Source organism: Bombus pascuorum, chromosome 17 (assembly GCF_905332965.1).
Source record: "Bombus pascuorum chromosome 17, iyBomPasc1.1, whole genome shotgun sequence".
Classification (NCBI taxonomy): Eukaryota; Metazoa; Arthropoda; class Insecta; order Hymenoptera; family Apidae; genus Bombus; species Bombus pascuorum.
The window spans coordinates 1,234,026-1,246,628 of NC_083504.1; the positions used below are offsets into that span (position 1 = coordinate 1,234,026).

Consider the following 12,603-nt stretch of genomic DNA (forward strand, 5'->3'; position numbering starts at 1 on the left):
AAACAGTTAATTATATATCATATTAATAAACTGTAATTTTTAATGAAACTATTTTACTAAATTACAATTATAAAAATTGTTTACAATATTCAATGGGACTTTTCTACTAAATGCAACATATATATAATTTGCAATAAATATCTTGTAATTCCTATGTACATACATTTCCAAATCGGTTTGTTACTTTACCAAAATAATCGTGACAGTCGTGTCTCATTACAGTGCTAATGAAATTTCAAAATGTTTTATATAATACGTACGATGATATAATACACATAAAAATATTTTATAGTGAATATTTAAATATATAGAATTGAACTACTATTAAAAGTGTTAAAAGGTAAAAGCGACGTAATAATAGGTCGGGCCGAGATTCAAATTTCATGCAAGCTGCGAGCAACCGATTATATTACGATCTCATGAAATACGCCGACAATTTCGGCTATCCTAGTAAATTCTACGGCGGAGCCACCTCCGCGCCGCTCCAAATATTCCGACAGTAATTACTCGTAACCGAGGTAGCACCGGCCCGATCCACGGCCAACGCGTCTATCCGTGCACTAATTAAGAACTTAGGTAGTCAGATGCGCGGTGGGTGGCAGGTGAACGGGAGAAATTATTTTTGGTTAAATTAAACGGCGAACCGAGGGCCCTGAATACAAAAGACGACGTGCAACCATGCGATATTCTGGTTGTTCTGGCTATATATTGATAGGATAGCATAGAGTAAATTTGCATTGTACAATAATTTACGTAACGGAATATTTTTCTGCTCTACGCTTCTACTATTCGAATTTTATGGTCGCTAACCAATATTTATATTTACTTTTTTTATTTATTTATTTCTAATTCGCCGATAGTAAATGCTGGATAAATTACTAATACAGATGTGTAATAGTAAAAATGGCTAAAATAAGGTATTGTGTATAAGTGGATGGATGTGCGTAGATGATATTTTTGTATTATTATTATTTAATTTGTACTTTATAATTTGTCCAGCTGGACATTCGGTAAATTTTTCTAGCTTTATTGCTAAATAATAAAAGGTGGGTCGCTACCCCCATGGCGGGATACCATCTTCGAGTTTGACTATTTTAGTAGGTATCGGTCGGTAAGCGTCGGCGACAAAAGACCGGTTAATCGGCTATCGGTCGGTAAAGTCTTAAAAACCACTAAACGGTTGAAACACTATGACTGCCACGTTGGTCACATATGACCCGCCACGGTTTCTCCTATGACTCTCAACTTCTTAAAATTGTAAAAATTATTTGGGAAATGTTGTATCTAACGGTACACTGTGTTAAAACATTTTAAACATAACTGTGACTTATCAATACAATCTGAACAATAGGTAGTCATCTTTTTGGTCCGATTCTTAGCAATTTTTAATTCTAACTGTTCAACATTTTTTTTATACCATCTCTGCAAAATTTTCGTGCCAGGTACGCTTGCCGTTCTTTCTTCTGCATTTCGTGTTGCAATCTTTGTCGAATAAGTATATTTCACGGTTCTAATGAATGGCACTGTGTAAGGTGCATGGCGAGTGCCATTCTAAAATCTGATACCTTGATTTTTGTTTTTCTTGCTTGTTTATACCAACCAGTGACCACCAATAATGCCATTATATGTGCCATTATATGCTTTGAATAATAAGAATACTTGAATAACAAAAATAATAAGATGCAGTCAAAGCGTTAATCATCGTTTTTTATTATTGCTCTGTACTGATAACCATAAGCGCGGACCGTACACGAACAGCAGTTGGCCAGACGACGAGAGACAGCTATCTCAGCGCATTGCCACGGAAGACGTTGGGACGCGCCGCACCGGCCAATTATTTACCGGTTATTACGCAAAGCTACTAGACTTCCCGACTGTTCGTCGATGGCGCGTCGGTATCTATTATACAATCGTATCGTGTCTTTCTTTCATCCTCGCGCGCCTCCTTTGCGTTCACGTTCCTCGCTAATTATTGAAATTTTCATTATTTTCGCGGATTACGAAACGAACGCTTCGCGCACACACAATCGTATTTTTATAGCATCTCGGAGGAAATACAGACAGCGTAGATAACTTGGAATCGTCGAATGATAAGAACAAGGAATGAAACGATACCGGGTAGACTGAGAATATTCGTGGAATTTCTTATTTTTATCAAGATGATTGAAGAGATTTTGTTTTACTCGGTAGATGTCGCAGTATTCTGCTAGAATCCTAGTACCTCAAACGATGTAAATGTAATATCGGTTCATTCAATATAATTTCAACAGACATCCTTGACAAAATCAAAGAAAAAAGGAAAGCGAAAGCAAAATGGCAAAAACATATAAAAACAAAAGACATCTGTAGCGGCACTCGACAACAAATCTTCCAACGATTCCTGTCCCGTGGCTTGCTACATAAAGACCCTATCCTCGATCGGACGATAGTGGAGCTGTGGTTAGCACTCCTCCCCTTCCCTCTCATCCCCCCCCCCCAAAATCCCACAACGCATAAAAGTAATACACCGAGGAGTCCTGTTTTGCGGCCAAGTTTCAGGACAAAATACAACACACACAAGAATACACAAAAATCACGCACCAATGCGACTTAAACCCAAAAAAAAACAAAAAAATAAACGCAAAAACCGAAAATCCACGACACATATTAGACCATGGCTACGTCGTACCGACGCGTATCGGTACTTTTGCCTAAACACACTATACTCAATTCATTGTTTATTGTGAATCTCAAAAATGTACAAAAAATCAAATATTGGCTAAATAAACTATTTAAAAAAAAAAAAAAAAAAAAAGCTGTGGTTAGCGCCGTTGGTTACGAACGCTCAAGATCCAGTTTCGAATCCTGGCACTCTCATAGTTCGACTTTTTTTCTCCACGATTCTTTAAGTGAGAGAAAGCAGCAGTTTTATCTATCACGATAATATTATCCACTTTAAAACATTTTTAAGCTATGGCGAAATACTTAAAAGTGCAAAATGAGAAGAAAGTATGAAGTCTCTTTCAACTTTCGAGTAATCTAAAGACAAATTTCAAGTAATTTGAAATGAAAAAAAAGTACCTTAGAATTTCAGATGTCGAATAATTTGAACGAGCCTTTAATTTCCCATGGCATCGCCCTAATCAAATTGAAGGGAGATCGATATCAAATCAGTAATATTGGTATTTAATTATCTTAGCCGGGTTTAATCATAGCCGTGTATGGTTATATTATTCTCATTAAAATAATACAATATTTATGTTATAGAAAATTATGCGCCCACGCATTGACATATGAGCGACAGGGGATAAATTATATTTTTGCACGTGTCTGACAGAATGTGAATTGTCCAAGTTTGTAGCAGTTTCTAGGGACAGAACGCAATCAGCCTCCTTTGAAATCCAATTTTCCACGGCAAGGACATAACTATCCCGACAGTATTTAAGCGTAATTATGAGAGAATGAGACGGAATGGAGGTATTTCATGAGGAGGAAATAGGTGTCCTGATTTAAACTTCGCTCGCGCAAATTTCGCCTCCAAAATTGATGTTCCCTAATACTCTTGTCGAATACTAATACCTTCGAATCTCTCATTCACATACTATTTTTATACAATTTTATATTTTATCACTTAGAATGTGAATTTTTATGCAATATTTTTATATACTCAACTAAAAGAATAAAACTTAGATGGAGATTCCTTTTATCCATTAAAAATTATAACAAATATTCTACTTTGGATATTTTGTATATTTCTATTTGTTATATGCATTCTGTTATATTTCTGCATCTACCAAGTTCTCATAAATGCATAAAACTGCGCAGTATAGTAAAGGTGATTGTAATAGTGAAACGTATACTATAAAAATTAAATTTCTCTTCTATTGGGTTAGCATTAGGTGTTAATGGCAAAATCAGCAACCACTTAGTTGCCAACCCAATTTAATTTTTACTAATCTTCCCTGTGATTCTCGATGGTTGATGAAAATTCATCGGAGATGATTTCTCACAAACCGTAAAAATTTCTTTTATAAACTACAATAACAACGTTGCTATCTTTCTACTGTATATTCCTATTGTTACATTTCTCTTTGTATTATCGATATATATCGATATTCTCGATATTATCGATATATTCTCTCTGTATATCGATATATTGAAATTTATTATACAACAAATCTTTGTAAAAGGTAAGATGAATACGACCATACTGTTCCTTGAGCAAAATAACGATTCTCATACAGAAGCCTTGTGCCTTTCGTGTTCAAGTCAAACCTCGCGGATCATTATGGCTTGATTTGTACGCCCCAGATATGCAAAAGCGAGCGGCTCTTTATCGCGCTATAAACACGCCACGATTCCAACAGGATAAATCATAATGGAACCATTGCCAGATTCGCGAACGAAACCCTTTTCAAGTTTTCTTTTAATTTCCAGTATATACCCGATCAATTTCGCTCTTACCAACTCTATTAACGGAAGATTTTCTTAGAATATTCTCAAGAATCCTTATTTTACGTATATTGAACTATAACGAGACACGATATTATCCACACAATCTTTCTGAAATTGCTTTTCTGAATTTACATGACTCATGGTAATATTTAGACGTTACAAAAATATTTTTTTTTTATTATTTAATTTGTACTTTACAATTTATCCAACTGGACATTTGATAAATTTTCGAGCTTTATTGCTAAATAATAATAAAAGGTGGATGGCTACCCCCAGTGGGATACCATCTTCGAGTTTGATTATTTTATTTCTTTAGTGAGATCAATGTTTTCTTTTTAGTCTTCTTTCTATCAGTTTTGCTCGCTTCAGCAGCCAGCTGATTTGGATGTGTTGCAGTTCTTTCCTTGTTTTTTCTGCGTACCTACCGATTTCTTCTTTTACCGTTGGTATTTTTAAGTCCTTGCGTATATCTTCGTTTCTGGCATATCAGAGGGCGTTCACTAGTGTTCTCAGTATCTTCGATTGTAGCGACTCTAGTTTATTTATACGGCTCATTGCTGCTGTCCCCCATAGTGGTATTTCATACCTCCAAATTGGTTTTATTATCGTTTTGTAGATTTTTAGTTTATTTTCTGTGCTGAGTTTAGAACATCCACTAGTTAACCAGTAAATTTGTTTTCTTTTCATCCGTATTTTGTCTATAATTGATTTAGTATGTTGTTTCCATGTAAGTTGTATGGCTAAGTGAAGTCCTAGGTATTTAACTTGCCTTGTTTGTGTTATGTGCATGCCATTCAATTGGATATTCGGTAGTTTCCGTTTTCTTAGTGTAAATGTAATATGGTTGTATTTACTGGGGTTTGCTTTTATTTGTTTATCTTGTAGCCATTTTTCTATTTTTCTGATGTGATCTTGTGGTAATGTGACTGCTGTTTCTGCATTAGTGTGCCTGACTAGTGCAGCCGTGTCGTCCGCGAATGTCAGTATTTTGCTGTTGGTAGTTGTTGGTATGTTGGCTATGTATAGCTTGTATAATATTGTCCCTAAGACGCGGTAGCCCTGCCTTGGTGTCTTTTACTTCAGAATATACATCCTTTATTTTTACTACAAAAATTCTGTTGCTTAAATATGATTTGAGTAAGCGGTGGATTTGTTGCGGGAAGTGTTTTTTGATTGTTTGTAAGAGGTTCTCATGGTTCACTTTGTCAAATGCTTTCTCAATATCCATGAAGAGGGCTGTACAGTACAAAATTCTGAAGACTAGTAACAGATTCGAATCTGTTTGAAATGTACGTATATTCAATCCATGTGATTTTTCATTGTTGAAGTGGGTCCCACTTCAAGGAAATTTAGCGAATGTCTAGCAGTACAAATTGCAAAGTACAAATTAAATAATAATAAAAAAAAATTCAAGGAAAACTCTATATTTTTTCTAAAGTTCAGTTTTCTTAGCCCTTGAAGCCATTGAGCATTGTTTAGCACTAAATCAATTTGAAGGGCCTCTCAGCCTCATAGTTTTCTAGGAACATGCATTGCATAGATGATGCACTGACTCCATAGACTCATGATATCGAAACTCTTTCATAAAATAACGTTGCCAGCGTGTTGATTTGGATTAGCATACACATTGTACTTAATTACATTATACTTAAACTTGCTTAAATATATTTTTCTATTATACATTCATCCACACATTTCCTCTCTCTCTCTCTATTACGAGATAAAATCTTCGCATTAATATATGGGTATTATATTAATTAACGGTAATTAACGTTTTTGTATTTTAATCCGTACAATTATTGTTACACGCGTATCTGAATATTTAAATGTATTGGGTTGGCAACTAAATGATTGCGGATTTTGTTAATACCACCTCATAAAATCCGCAATCACTTAGTTTCCAATATAATATTTACCAAAATAATGGTTTGATAAATCTGCGAATTACAGCTAGCAATAACATATTTGATTAATTTTTTAAAAAATAATAAACCCCTGAAACCCATGATTTCTACATAAATATTCTATTTCCCCTTGCAATTATATAAATTTAAATTAGATCAGAATAAACAGCAATTTTCAAATTAAAAACTACCTGGATCTATAGATATTCAAAAGCATTAACTTCAATATTTCCCCTTGCAATTATACAAATTTAAATTAGATCAGGGTAAACAGCAATTCTCAAATTAAAAACTACCTGGGTCTATACACATACAAAAGCATTAACTTCAATATTTCCCCTTGCAATTATACAAATTTAAATTAGATCAGTGTAAACAGAAATTTTCAAATTAAGAAATACCTGGATCTAAGATATACAAAAACATTAACTTTAATATTTTTCCCTTTGCAATTATAAAAATTTAAATTAGATCAGTGTAAACAGCAATTCTCAAATTAAAAACTACCTGGATCTATAGATATACAAAAGCATTAACTTCAATATTTCCCCTTACAATTATACAAATTTAAATTAGATCAGTGTAAACAGCAATTCTCAAATTAAAAACTACCTGGATCTATACACATACAAAAGCATTAACTTCAATATTTCCCCTTGCAATTATACAAATTTAAATTAGATCAATGTAAACAGGAATTCTCAAATTAAAAACTACCTGGATCTATAGATATACAAAAGCATTAACTTCAATATTTCCCCTTGCAATTATAAAAATTTAAATTAGATCAGTGTAAACAGCAATTTTCAAATTAAAAACTACCTGGATCTATAGATATACAAAAGCATTAACTTTAATCTTTTTCCACTGGATGAATTTAAAAAAAGAACAATGAAATAAAAATAATGATACCAGCGTGTAGTAGATTCCATCCTAAATACACAGCATAAAACAGGGGAAGATAGAGAAGCTCGAGGGACCTAGCCGTGCAATAATAATATCGAGAATCACGCGGCAATAAAGCTTTCAACACTGAAACGAAAACGAGCGTGGAAAGATTTCCCTGATGACGTTCCAGCGCTTAGCTCTCAATGTGTGAAAGATGATTTCTCGTGGAGGCAACAGTTGCACGATATGGTATGAAGAATCGTCCAACCAACCCTGACAATGTCGACCCCTACCCATCTCTCCATGTGACGAATATTGATCATCGTCGGTGCACAGGAACCAGAGTTTCCTCCTCTATCAACGATCGCAGCTGGATTCTGAATTTTGATCGAGAGAGAACCTTCCGTCTTCCCTAATCTTCCTCTTCCATTTCCGTGAACTTTTGGGAGATTGAGGTATTTCTGGTTGCGCGGATCCACAATAGATCGAAACGATTCATGGGGAAAAGAAGGGATATCTCTATGGTGGAAAAGATAGATCCAGGGTAAACTGGAACCGATAACAGGGAATTTCCTTCCTGTAGACGATCTTACGTGCACTGCAGTTCATGAGTATACTTAGGTATATTTATAGCAATATTATATCTGCATGAATTGTACCAAAGGTACACCAATTGTACTTTACAATTTGTCCAGCTGGACATTCGGTAAATTGTACCAAATTGTAGGAATCAACGAATTAGTTAACTAAGTAAAAATTAATATTAATGATTAATTGTTTTTAATATTCAAAATATAGAATTATTTAATTAATTCTTTTATATTTATATAATAAAGTTTAATTTTTTAATTTATGAATATTATATTTGTATAAATGTTGTTTATAATATAATTTTTTTTATAAAATAAAAATTGATATTAATAAAAATATTATATTAAGTATATATATATATTTATATATAAAGTAACACTTGCTAACTTTTAATGAAATCAACAGTTTGTAAATCTAAATCAGCTGCAGATATACTGTTAAATATACTTCCCATTCAATAGCAAAAGTTTGAAAATTTTCCAAGATACCAAAGAAGCAAAATAAGAGACAGTGAAAAGTTTTTGTGGAATTCCCATTAGCATAACTCTCTGTTAATAAAAGTTTGGGAATTTTCAAAATGTAAGAAAATTGAAATATATTAGATGTAAAGAAAATTTTGCATAATTCTTAGAGGCAAGACTTTCTTGCAATTTTGATATTTTGAGAATTATGAGAATTATGAGAAATGGAATAAGGTGATTTGAAAATATCATAGAATTCCTGTAGATTCCGTTGTTAGGATGTACTGGCTCATTAGGTGGTAATGACAAAATCCACAATCACTTAGTTGCAATTCAATATATAACTCGCTTTGGTAATAATATTTATCAAGAATTTCTGTACATTCAAAATATCCCACGTTTTGAAAGCATTTCCATTAAAACATTTCGCCCAAACAAATGTTGATCATTTGAAGGTTTAAAATGGTGGTTAATGAAAAATCATTGAATTTCTCTTCCTTTTCCCTCGCTGTTTCTCTTCGCGTTAATTTACAGGACATGTTCGATAATTATCTCCACGCAATTTACAAGTGGTGAAGGTTAGGTGGGCAAAGGGAAATTTTTGACAAAAACGTTTTGTCCGAAATCGCCTGCGTCTCCGTAATTAAAATGGAAAATTCAAAAAGATTCGTCTGAAAGAAGTATCATCCGATTTTTCGAGAAAATTCAGCTGCTGATAAATTAATAAAGTGCTTTCAAATTAGCAGAAGAATCGTGTCCTAGTTCCGAGGACGAACAGTCTCGGTTTCAATCGAAACGAACATGTTTCTCCTTTTTTCCAAGAACTTCCTATTCGTGGAACATGTCTATCGAAATTTCTCTCTCTCGTCGAGGAATCTGAAATTTCGGTAGATTAAATACTCTCGTAATGAGACAGATCTTCAATAATCTTTTTAATTAAAACCTTTGCAGAATTTCAGATATAACCTGCTTTACCATTAGATTATTACTTGATAAATGTTATTTCAAAATAAATAGCATTTTGAAATGAAAATCGTTAATCGAATCTTCGTTGATGATTAACTGAAATGATACGTTTCCCCTTGCAATTATACAAATTTAAATTAGATCAGGGTAAATTCAGGTATTTTCAAATTAAAAACTATCTATATTACATAATTATGTATATGTATGTAAGATCGTAAATCTTGGGATAATTCAGGTGATCGATTCTGAATTCTGAAAATCGAGTTTTATTGTAACAATAAATAGCAATAAGTTACATAAACGAGAAATAAGTTCTGTACAATGTTTACCTGAAAATCGCGAATCGATTTTCAACGTCTTGAGCTACCGATCTTTCTCCGTCAGTCTTCAAAATTTTAAATAATTATTCTGTAATCTTGTCTGTCTCTGAAGTTGCTCTCTGTCCGTCCGTTTGGGAAATGAATGTCTCTCAAAAATGGCTGTCCGTAAAACATAAGAGGCTCGTTCTGTCCGTGAAACAAAGAAAGTCGTGCTACCCGTAAAACAAAAAGAGTCCCTATCCCACGTGAACTCTAGGGAGTTTACATATATAACATATATACATAATTATATACATATCTGATATATGTATATAATTATATATATAATTATATATATATATACATAATTTGAAAATTGCTATACAATATTTATACAATTACGAGGGCCAGATCTATATATATAAATTATACTATGTATAAATTAATTGACAAAAATCTGGTATCTTGTTTCGGGATAGTTTCACAAAATTCATATATCATAAAGATGCCCGAAAAACGAGATAATTATCAAATAACAATAATATGCAAAATCTCGTAAAAAGCATTTCATTGTTACCAGAAACATTGGTTGCTGAATAACCTAGATGATAAGAACTGCAGAACGCAGATCGTAAACTACTGGACGTAAAATATAAAAATCTGTACACGTTCGAGAAAATCAAGGCGCGATGGAGTTATCGTAAACCTTTCAAAGAATCAAGAGAATTGCTCGAGTCACGCTGCCAAGTACACTTATCAACGCAATTTGTCAAACGGAAGATAATAAAGCCGCGGTAATAAATTTGTAGAAACTGCAAAACGTTCTCGGCTGAATATTTTTCCACCTCGACTGCATTCGAACAATGTTGAGAAATCGTTGAAGAATGGAAAACAATATGAAACATTCGGTAGCGGCGATAATAGCAAGTAATAACCTATTCGCGCTCGCTAACCGTACAATCGGCGACGCGTGTGTCGTGTATCGTATACAGAGCAACTACTCGAAACAGGTCAACTGTTCCAGCGTTCTCCTCTCCATCGATAGAAGTATTCGTGTTTCTAGCGAACAGTTTGTCGCCCCAACGAGCAATTACCCCGGACGATTCTATCGGTAATTTTTTTGTTTCTATCGCACAGTTCACAGGAGGAGAAGTGGGAGGAGAAAGCCAGAGACTGTTGTATCGTGGTTCATCAATTTTTTAGATTAATGCATCGCGATCGTGTTTCGTCTTCGAATGCTTTAAGAACGTCTACTCTCGTCTCAAGGCGAGATATGGATACAAATACTTGACCGAAACGAACAAAGAGCGCGCTGATACGTTTTTACTGTCCGACGATACGAAAAGAGCTGCACGATGGTATATCGATGGTAACCGAGCCCGACTGACTATGTGGTAGTGTAGTCCCTGTGATTTGGTTTCGTTTTCATGTAGTACGTACGTCTGCTGTATTATTCAATATTTATGCATTTATCACGATAGACGTTTTTTATGGTCGTGCACGACTTTTACAATATTCTGTTCTTTCGTGAAAATGTTTTGGTATGTTTTGCAAAACATTGTTCAGAATAGATTTAAATATAAAATAAAATAGTAGGATTTCATGTGATCATGCTGGTTTTCTGTAGCATCCTATTGCTTTTAAACAATTTTCACTTACTTTCATCTATCGAATACATTGCTTATACGATCTAATATTACGTTTCTCATTGTCAAGTTTACTTTCTTATAGTACTGCCACTTGTGAAAATGGTCAAGAGCTATTCTGCCTTTTGACTGGAGTATTGATTGGACATCGTTTCTATCAAGTAGCACAAAAACGTATTATAAAATTGCTCGCGCTACTACGCACTGATGCTGTCACGATGAATAAAGAGAAGAGCGTGATACTACGCGAAATTAACTGTTCGTTAGTGAGACTCAACGGTGACTTGCTATTCGTAAGCCAGAGCTGGTGTGTCGCTCGTATCGAATCCCGGCAGCTTCTTTCGCACCGCCTCTCGGTGACACGAACATTTTTACACGCATTATCGGTTTTCCAAACAGCCATATTTCAGCGAAACGAAATCCGGCTGTGTAAAACCTGGTGCCGGCAACGGCCGTTAATAAACATTTCCTGTCCAGTCGCAAAAATCGCTGACATTTTAACAGTCTCAAATTGCATTCCCTCGTTCCATTTTCCCTCGATCCGTTCGCTTTTGCCTCTTCGTGCATGTGTAGCACTCACAAAAATCCACGTCGCTACGTGTAACGAGGACCATCGTGCCGGTCGAATGAAACTACAAAAATAGAAAAGGGATAAAACCAAGGAAGGAACAAAAGAGATAGACAAGGAAGAGAAAAAGAAACCGCGAAAGTAGAAGAGGAAGAAGAGAAAGGAAGAAGTAGCAACTTGTATCCGTAGTCAGTGAACGTAGTATAGTATACACATAGAGTGGAGCAGCGGCAGACTGCTTCCGGTAATGAAACTAGACATGAAGAGGAAGTTCGAAAGAGAGAGGGACGCAGGGCAGGCAGGCAGGCAGGCAGGCAGGCAAGCAGGCAAGCACGCACGCACGTGGGGACGTTGAACGGTCTAAGGGATGCTGGAGGGGATGCAGGAGGTTGAGGTCGCATTGATTTTGTCTAGACAGGGTGGAGACTAGCTGTGGTATCGTCCTTCGCTCACCGTTGATATTCCGGCATTCAGTGTGGCCGGTGCACGCACCTGCACTCTTGCTTGCAACCGCGTTTCTCTTAGTCATCGTTCTAACCTTAAACCATATTCTCCTTAAAATCCACGTTTCTTCATTGTGTGGTGTTTTCATTCGCTATATCTCCGTATCTTTTTCTCGTACGGCGTGTTATTATCTGAAAAACACGTGAAGTTAGATCACAGTTCGCGAGTGAAAGCTTAACCATCTATGCATCATTACCTGTAAAATTCACGTTTCTTCGTTGTACGTGGTTCCTACGAGTTTTCATATTTCTTTACAATAAAATATTTTTCTCTCGATCAAATCTTTCTTCTTCGTTTGTTGCGCCGGGAACACGTGAAGTTCGATTACAGTTCGCGAGTGAT

The 12,603-nt window shown here is 35.1% G+C and overlaps 1 protein-coding gene across 8 annotated transcripts in view; it reads left to right on the top strand.

Moving 5' to 3' along the window:
• The window catches only part of LOC132915408 (tyrosine-protein kinase Btk), a 358,897-nt gene that overhangs the window by 331,537 nt on the left and 14,757 nt on the right, over nt 1-12,603 (top strand). Inside the window, exon 1 of one of the 8 annotated variants that reach the window (XM_060975193.1) lies at nt 5,361-5,441. The exons of the other annotated variants lie outside the window; for them this stretch is intronic. The gene's annotated coding sequence lies outside the window, so the exon portion shown is untranslated. Of the gene's footprint in view, nt 1-5,360; nt 5,442-12,603 lie in introns of those variants that run through there. 8 annotated transcript variants of the gene reach the window in all.